The 9,411-nt window shown below is 43.0% G+C and overlaps 1 protein-coding gene across 4 annotated transcripts in view; it reads left to right on the forward strand.

The window, feature by feature from the left end:
* The window catches only part of FGF12 (fibroblast growth factor 12), a 186,801-nt gene that overhangs the window by 167,644 nt on the left and 9,746 nt on the right, over window positions 1-9,411 (forward strand). The window lies entirely within an intron of this gene.

Consider the following 9,411-nt stretch of genomic DNA (forward strand, 5'->3'; position numbering starts at 1 on the left):
TAGCTTTCAAATGGCTCCTGGAACTGAGGGATCTCAGCCACACCTCAGGTGTTCCCAGCTGCTCCGTGGCGGTCATGTTTTCAGAAATTGTTTGGTTTCAGCAATTCCCCTGGATATCTGAGCACAAATATTCCTAACCCTACAATGTGCTGGTTACTATCTGCCTGGATTCGTGCTTTGCCTCTGCACTGCATAGGGGTGTGGATCTGCTAGTACAGGGGGAATTTGCTTTATGAGTAATTCGGGCTGGAATGTAGACAAAAAGACCTTCATCCTATTCAGCTCAAAATGAACAGCGTGAAATAGCCCAATTAGAACTGGGATGAGGAAGGGGCCCTTGGAGCACTGCAGTCATCCTACATTGCCCGTTATCTCTTTCTCTCATTTGTGTTCTTCACGCTGAGCCAAGGGATGGGGCAGTGCCCTGTCCCAGGGCCTTTTGAGGAGCTACAGCTCAGAGTGGTGATACTGGTGAAGTTGTGAGCTGCATCCAGCTCTGTTTTGGCTGTTAGTGGCTGGGAGATGCATGAGTGGAAGCACAGCAGCAAGAATGACAGCTCACTTTGCTCTCTTGCCTGCAGGGACAACAGCCCACTGCTTGAAGCACATGGTGTTCAGGAGCTTGCCACATTGATTAAGGAAAGGCATATCAGGTTTTGACAAGTTACACTGGAGGCTGAACATTGTCAGCTGTAGAGTACATGCTAAAACATATACTGCATACATAAAAAGCTATTTATCTTTGCAAAGAGAGAAGCTGCTGACGACGATAGGGAATTCATTTCCATGGACCTTTCAGGGCTTTTTGATGTGTCTGTGTTCAGCACTGCTGCTTGACAACTTCATGATTCCCTTTCATTGATGATACTTCTGCTGGAGTCAAACAGAAGGAACAGGCCATAGCAATGTGGTGACTCAGTGCTGATATGACAGTGCCTTCCCAGACTACCCTGAACACTTCTTTATGCTAAAAGCATTGGGCTGTGATTCAGAAAATCCATGTTCTGACTGTGACAGATCCAAGAATCGTATGCAACCGACCTCTTTTCTCCACGTCCCTTATGTGCAAAATGAAGTGGGGCTTCCTCTGTTCTTAGAAGTACTCAGGTGCTCTGCTAAAAGGCATCAGGTGGCACCAACACACTTACTTGTGGTATTAAGGAGTTATCATGCTCCTGAGCCACCAAACTGCCCGTATGAGTCTGGCAAGACCCAACCAATGAGCACAGATAGATTGGGGCTGCCAGTGGTTGTTGTCCCTGCGTTGTGCCCAGTAATTGGTACATAGCACTGGTTTGGCCTTTCGTGATAATCACCCTTTTTATTGCACTCTTCAAAGGTGGCTTTGCATACAAGACCAAGAGCAAAACCATAGTTCATTATGTGATTGCATAATTACATTCTGCTACAGTGTAATTTAGTTACGGAGGTAATTAAACAGCTCAAGGTCAGCAGTAGGGCTCAGGACGGAAGTAGGGGAAAAAAGACTGGAGTCTTTTTAGGGTGAAATACCACTTTGTTGGCATATTTTTCAGTTCAGGTTGTGGTTTTTTCATGGCTCTGCTGGTTGTTCCTCACTGGGAAGGTATGAGGGCTGCTTTGTGCTTTTATGGAGTATCATAGAATTATTAGGGTAGGAAAAGACCATTGAGATCATTTAGTCCAACACCCAGAGACAGCATGTGGCAGTGGGCTTCTGGAAAAGCCTTCCACCATGAATGCAAGAAATCAAGGGGTTGTAAAATATTAACTGAAAGTAAGGCATATAACAAAGTTTTTGAGAGTAGAGCCTTTAAGAACAACCTAGTCTTCCTACAGGCTTTCAGAGCCTGATAGAAATAAATAACTTAATGGCTATTAATGTGAATGCTGTTGATAAATCTCAGTTCCCATCGTATTAAACCCTGCAGCCAGCTCTGCTCTTAAGGAACAGTCTTTTTGCAATGGCTTTGTATCTATATGAATGTTATCTGCAGCCTCTGAAGAGGCTAAAGCTAAAAAATGGCTTTTGAAAATGTGTAGCACCAGCATTATCACGCCTCGTTTTTTTTATCAAGTTTACACTAACGAAGAAAAAAGAACAAAAAGAACAAAAGCCGAGACTTTTCAATATCAAAGTTAAATTTAGAAAGCAGAACTTCTGAAAGCATCCTTGTCAGTTGAAAGCTTATTTTTTATGACTGACTTAAAAAATAAAATTTCACAGCTCTCATTATTTTTCTTTTGTGCCTCCCATGCCTCGTATTTTTTTTACTGCCCTCTTCTAAGTAAAATGATCCCAGTGGTGCTGTCACTTTCTGTGTATTCCAAGTGCACAGGCTTCTTGCATGTATTTCTCAGCATACTAGCAGTGCGCTGATATGCTTCAGTTGGGTCAGTAGAGCTGTGGTAGTGTAAAACTAGTGATTCTATAAGTCCAATGATTCTGTAAGCGTTCTTCCACTTTTTGATTGAATTTCTGCATCGCAGGTTTTCACCTTCCAAATGATGTTGTTTCACATTCAAGAAATATGCTGACAGTGCCTTGTGGACACACTGTTCGTTGCCCGGGGTGACAGTTTTGAATGGTGTGGGACGCTGCGTGCCTGTTGCTGAGCCCAGCTCTATAGACTGTAGAGGCATAGGTGTCTGTTCAGGTCCATTAGTATGAGTACATCGTTAGATAATAGAGTTTTGCTTAATCATTTTGCTTGCATGAGGTCCCAGCTATTGGTTAAGTCAGACACCTTGGGATTTCAGGTTATCTTTGTGTCTCTTGCTCCAGGCAGCAGTCATTACGTTCCCACAGGACTTCTAATCTTCTCCTTCATTTCCCTTGTTATGAAATATCCATTTTAATTGAAACATTCATGAATCAGTGTTTATTCCTTGAACAGAATGTGTAGTCCAGCTTTAGTGCTTTGTGGAAGATCCATTTCTGCTCTTGTTGCTGCGTTAATGATTCAGGACTTAGCATCAGTGCAAACATATGAAAACTATGAAATATTGTGTATATCGAGAAAGGACTGTTACGTCGATGAACAAATGGTTTCTCTTCTGTCTTGTTTTTTTCCCCTGCTCTGGACTAGCACAGAAGAAAGCAGATGGTGACTTGTTCCTTCTCCAGCGACACAGTCAGAAAAACCTTGAGCTTTCCTTCCCTTCCTAATGTGTTCATTAGAACACATCAACCATTAGATTTCCTTAAAACTTATCACATTAAGAGAAGCATTTTCAGATCTGTGAAGGATCCAAGTGTGATATGTGTTCAACTCCTGGCTTTCTGCAAGCAGTGTATTGATATTCAAATAGACAGGCTCAACAAATGACCTCTTTTCTTGCTACTGCTAACATGGTTCCTTCTTGTAATGGATGTTGGTAGGAAGTGCTTTTTGAAAGGCTTAGTGTTTTGGATAGATCAGGAGTGCACTTGTAGAGCAAATCCTTCAATTACACTCACATGCTCTTTGGTTCACATCACAGAGTGCAGTCTGGATTCCTTTTGGATGATGCCAAACTGAAGGGTACCCCCAGGAGTGCCTCTAATGTGCCAGATGTTTGGTCTATGTGGGCTGGTGGCAGACAGGCAGCTGAACCCATCCTGAAATGTGAACAGTGCAAATGCCAAACAGTCCTCACCACCAGCAGTTTCACTCTACCCACTTGATCTTGCACTGTAGACAAAGAGTATCAACTAAAGTCAAATGCACGCAGTGATGAAGAGAAACCCTGGCCTCATTGAGACTGTGAGCTGCACAGCTATGAATGAGATGCACCAATTTTTAATTCTGGGTTGCTTTGTTGATGTGTTTTGGGTCATATAATTTGAAGACAGTTTCAGAGTCTTCTATACATTAGTAAAAGGGTAAAATTATCTCCTGCTTTACTGTGCGTTGTGCCAAATAGAGTTGCTGTATTATATTACTCTCTCTAGAGTGACTATATTATCTTAGATTGGAAGTTGCAGTCATTAGTTGGCTTCTGAACAGAATCAGATGCCAAAGCCAATCTGAGTTCTCGAGCAAAATGTTCAACAGAGTGAAAAATTTCACTGTAGCCAATGCTGCAAAATTCCTAATGATATACTTCCATCTGTCTGATTCCTGGGAAGCAAAGAGTCAGCTGCAATGGGTCACTTGGCTGCCTGCAGTGGAACAGTCTGATCTAAGCTGTGGCATAGTTTGGGTCCATTCAAAATGTGTGTGCATTGTCCACGGGTTATTTCACATCAAAATTAAAGTAACAGCAAAAAAAAAAAAAAAAAAAAAAAAAAAAGTAAGGCTGTCAGTACATACATATCGTGGAAATCTATTCAAGGTATAAGTAAGCCTGGCCACAGTTATAGGCTGTGAGATTTGTCAGCTTTTTCAGGCTAAGCAGAGATAGTGTGGTCAATATATGGATGGGATTTCTATCTCAGCAGAGTTGGCTGATTTTCTGAATTCCCAGGAAATAAATGAACAAAGGGCTGTCTGCATTTTGTGCCAAACACTTATTTCTCCTCTCTCACCCAAAAATGTTCTTAGGAGCTGAGTCTCATTCATTCCTCAGGCTGAATATCCCTTTTGTTGCATGCAGCCAAAGACAGGCTCTTCATACACAATGAACAGCTTAAAGAATTTTAGATGAGACAGTAGTCCGAAGTCTCTGGCTCAAGGACACAGAGTCTGGAAGACTCGGGACCAGCAGAAGAACCTGCTGTCAGAACTTAAAGTCAGTGCCTCGCTCACAGGGTGGGTGTTTGCCAACAGATTGTTTCCACATGCAGTAAACAATACTGAGACTCAGACATGCCTGAAACCCCTCTGGCTTTGTAGATGTATCCCAGATGGGCGGTGCTGGATGATGAGCAGGGAGATTTGAAGCGTTGGACGCGTGCTTTGCTTGGCTGCAGATAGAGCAGCCCCCAGTGGGAGTAGGGCAGAGAGGGTAGACCTGGCAGTTATTAGGGAAGCAGCATGGCCTTTTATTTGGCTGGCTTGGTCATCAGAAACCATGCTGAGACACAGGCTTGGAGGCCTTGGTGGATTCCCTTCAGTCCTCCTGGTGGGCAGCAAAACTGGCCCCAACCCAAGGATATGCCACAAGCCTTTCCTTTTCTCTGCGTAGGCACCGCAGCAGCTGTAACGAGGGGGAGGCAAACGCCACATGAATATTCACACTTCATAACATTTCTTTGTGGTTGTGAGATGCAGCTTGTCCAACACCAGCTCACCCCAGCCTCAGCTGATGCCTTTAGACCACAGGACTTGTGGTTAATTGGCCGGTTGTAGCCAACTTGTCAGCATGCTGTCAAAATATTAATCATCTAGCACTATTTCTTTTCAGGATAGAAGTTTTAGCAGCAAAGAAATTGAATTTCAAGCCCTGGTCACGACAGCTCTGAAATTGGTTTAATGCAGGGGAGATCTCCTCAGCATTAGAGAAGATAGGAGTGTGTCAGTGATGGTGTGCTTCCACCGTGTCCTGCAGTTTGAATTTAAGAGTCCAAGCAAAGAGGCTATCTCAGTACATCACCAGCTTATGGTTGTAAGAGGCCTGGCGAGCTCCTTGGTGAGTCCTCTTATCTCCTGCCCACATGACGTGTTACTTCAGAAAACGAAGTAGACAGAAAACTGTGCTAAAGCCTTCTCCTTTCTTCAGACCTGTGCTCAGTGTCTGGCTGTGCTGCTGGGCTGAGGGCAAGCACAGCTTGTCTGTATCTGCAGAGTCTGCTTGACAAGGGCTGGGGCTTGCTGTGGTCCCCTTCTCCCTCATGTTGTTATAGCTGTATTACTTCATTTATGTCAGAAAGAGAGGGCCTTTGCCTAAGAAAATGAACTGGAACCCAGGGGAAATAAGTTTCTCAGCTAGCTCTGGTGCATCTTGTTTTACTGAAGGCTAAGCAAGCCACTTGCTCTTCCAGTGTTCTAGACCTCTGCACAAAAAATGTAGAAAACAAAAGGTCTTCCTTCTGCCTAGGTGAGAGTGTTTTTATTGAATGCCTGTAGCACTATTGCTGTGGTTTTAGCCTTCCAGGATAGTTTAATATGAATAATAATATGATAAATCTAATATTTACTGCTGGTTTTCCACTGAGAGGCGGCTTCTTCCTATCAGGATAAAATAGTGTCGTGTTGGAAAATGTGTGATCATTATTTTAGTTTAATACATCATTGTTATTATTACCAATGGTAGTAAAAATAGCAATGTTGCAAAAGTGACCAGAGGCCCCAAGTCAACTTATCATGTTCTCTGCCCAGGCTGGAAGTGATGCCAGGAAACTCTCTGTCCCCATAGAGAGATGACAGATTCAAAGCATCCCATCTGGCTGTGTTTCTAGGGTTCTTACATTATTATTTTTCTTCATGGTTATTTTGGGCAGTAGCAGATGAGGCAGTGAGATGCTAATTTAGGAAGTCTGTTTTTCTTGTACGCAACTAACATATCTTCATCTTGTCCCATCTTGTCTCATGATCGTTACCTTTGAATGCACAAATGTATTTCTGGATACTGCTTTGGAGTAAAGCAGAGCTGATGGCAATGTTACCAATTCCAGACGCTTTGTCAGAAAAACTGAATGCAGAGAAGACAATAGGTGATATGGAATTCCTAGATAATACACGAGTCTGGGGTTTCACTAGATTTCCAGGCTGTCCAAAACCCCTACTTGTAGGAATCAGTTGCTTTTCTAAAAGAGTGATGCTGAACTAGATGGGCCACATGCCATGTGAATGAGCTATGCTGTGATCGCTGCTTAACAGTTCCACATTTTTAAGGCTTTACAGTTTAACTTGAAATAAGGTCCAAGATCGGAGAACAAACCAATCAATTAAAATCCAAATCTAGCTAATAATTTGAAAAGAAATGGTGTAAAGTTATTTCATCCAACCATGAATTTGAATTTGGGGTTCATCAATAACAAAAAGCATAGCATCAGACAAAACATGTCATTTTTCATGTGTGTCCCATCTGTGCATTGCTCACCATGCAGCCTTTCCAAGATGACGTTGTACACAGAGCTGCTCAGTTTTCTTACTCAAATCTTTCTCTTGGAGCCTCTTCTCTTACTCAGGCTCTCTTGGGAGGCATGGAAGGGAGCAACCCAGCTTGAAGAATCATCCTGAGTTATGTTCTTGTCAGCACTCATTAAATTGAAAGCTGTGTTCCTATCAGGATTACATGAGCAGCCGCCAAAGGCCAGTGCAGGGAATCTGTGCATGTTTAACTTTATAAAGCATATAGTAAAAATGTATCTGTGCAGTGAGTTGGCCAAGAACTGAAAGCAGAAGAGCACAATACAGAGGTATAGTGGGATGCAGGGGTCTGAATTTGGCTCTCAAAAACTCCTAAAGTTTCCAGATGTGAGATCATGGCTCACGTGGATCTGTACAGCCCCTTTTTGATCTGGGTAACCATCCAGCTGGAGCAGGATAGAGCATAGCATGTCATGCAAAATCTGCTGTAGGTCTAGGGGGTTTCAAGTGAAGCCAACACAACACATACGTACCCTGGACACAGAGCTTTCCCACAAAAGTAAGAGTAAATAGCCTTCTTGTTATGGTTTGCAGGGGCAGTAAGTTGGATTGCTACTTAATGTAGCTGTCAGAGCTGGGAATCAGGCTGGCATAGATGGGGATTTATGTGAAAATGTGCTCCCTTCGACCCACAGATGGTTGAGAAAGAGCCAGAATACTTGTAGATAACCATATTGTTTCCTCAAGTATATCTACTCTGTAGCAGGGCTGTGCGCTCCCATGTAGCAGCTTGTTATTTTAAAACTTATCTGTTCTCTCCTACTTCTAAAAGGCCACCAGGAAGGCTTGTCACCAATCTCTTACGGAGCTAGAAGGGGGAGGAAAAGTGGAGTGTGAACAGAGAATATCACCTGCCATCTGGACAAAGATGGGATGAGATGTAAAGTTTGGATGCAGTTTTGCAGTTCTTGATCACATGCCAAGAGAGAGCTCAGCTACAGTTATTTTAAAGCATTTCCAGGCAGAGGCAACCCTAGGCCATGGTGTAAGCTACACGGAGCAGTGCAATGCTGTAGTCTCAGTAGGGGTTATCCTGTGGACAGGACCTACGTGTCCTGGGAATAAGAATATGCCAGCACAAGTGCTATGATACGAGATTTGTGGTCACAAACTCCCAGGTATTCAAAGAATTGTCTCACCTTTAAATGGGAGTTGGATATCGGCATTTCATCTGGGATCTCACGTGTCTGTGGGAATCCAGTGTCTGTGTTTATCCGCTCAGATTGATGCGCACTGATACCTGTGATGAGCTTCTTGGTGCTCGTGGCATCAAAGGGGTGTTGATTAAACCTTGCTCTGGTTGAGGTCAGTGAGGAACATGGAGTGGGTTTTTAAGGAACCCCAGGAAGCAGGTGCTCTGCTGCAGTGCTATCCTCTCCCTTGAGACAGAACAGTACTTGTGCAGACTGGGTGAACATAATCCAAGTGTTCATGGGCTGCCTCCACAGTCATAGTGCAATGTTGATAGCAGTGCTGTGATTCCATAAACACAGAGCCATAGAATTGTAGAATCATTAAGGTGGAAAAGATTGCCAAGATCATCTAGTCCACCTGTCCATCTACTACCAGTATAACCCATTAAACCAAGTCCCTAAGTACACATCTCCACATTTCTTGAACACCCCCAAGGACAGTGATTCCACCACGTCTCTGGGCAGCCTGTGCTCCCCACAACCTCCTTTTGTGGAGCTGGAAAGAGCAAAATCTATTTTAATTGACTTTGATAGACTTTGAACTCTCAAATCTAAACACTAACATTAGTAAACATCCTGAGTCATATTCTCTAGGAGGAAATCTTTGCCATATGTAGGTTTTGGTGCAGTTAAGGGCTTTTATCCCATCTGAAGATCTGGCTCAGTAATTGTGCAGAACATTAAAAAGAAACCCGTGAGTGCTGTAAAAAAGGGAAACTGTTACTCTGGGAGTGTGTTGGTTAGGTATTTCTGCACTCATAATTAACATTCTCTTCCTAAACTGTAGCACAAACTACTTGCAGAATGGGCTTTTTCTTTTATTGCTGCTTGTTTCGCTAACTAAATTTATTAAGTCATTGGGTTTGCGTGTGAATGTGTATATTTGCTATTATATTCTGGGTTATAATAAAAGGAGATACTCAAGGAAAAAAAAAAAAAGAAAAAAAAAAAGAGTTGCTGCTTTGTTGGACTGTGACACCATTGGGATGGCACATTTTGAAGGAGCTGAGATATCCAAGGGTAGCTGTGCATTTCCAGAACACCCTCTGCTTCCTGCAGGGTTTGTGCCTGGAAGTCCACATTTCCATCTGCAGATGGCAGGAGACACTGCTGGGGTCAAGGATAAATTAAACATCGGTTTAATTAATTAATTAATTAATTAATAACATTTTTCTAAAACAGGAATAGCTGTTGGGGCAAACCGTGGTACCTTACACCCTCTC

The sequence above is a fragment of the Phasianus colchicus genome, chromosome 10 (genome assembly GCF_987193195.1).
Source record: "Phasianus colchicus chromosome 10, bPhaCol1.hap1.1, whole genome shotgun sequence".
In the NCBI taxonomy this organism is placed as follows: Eukaryota; Metazoa; Chordata; class Aves; order Galliformes; family Phasianidae; genus Phasianus; species Phasianus colchicus.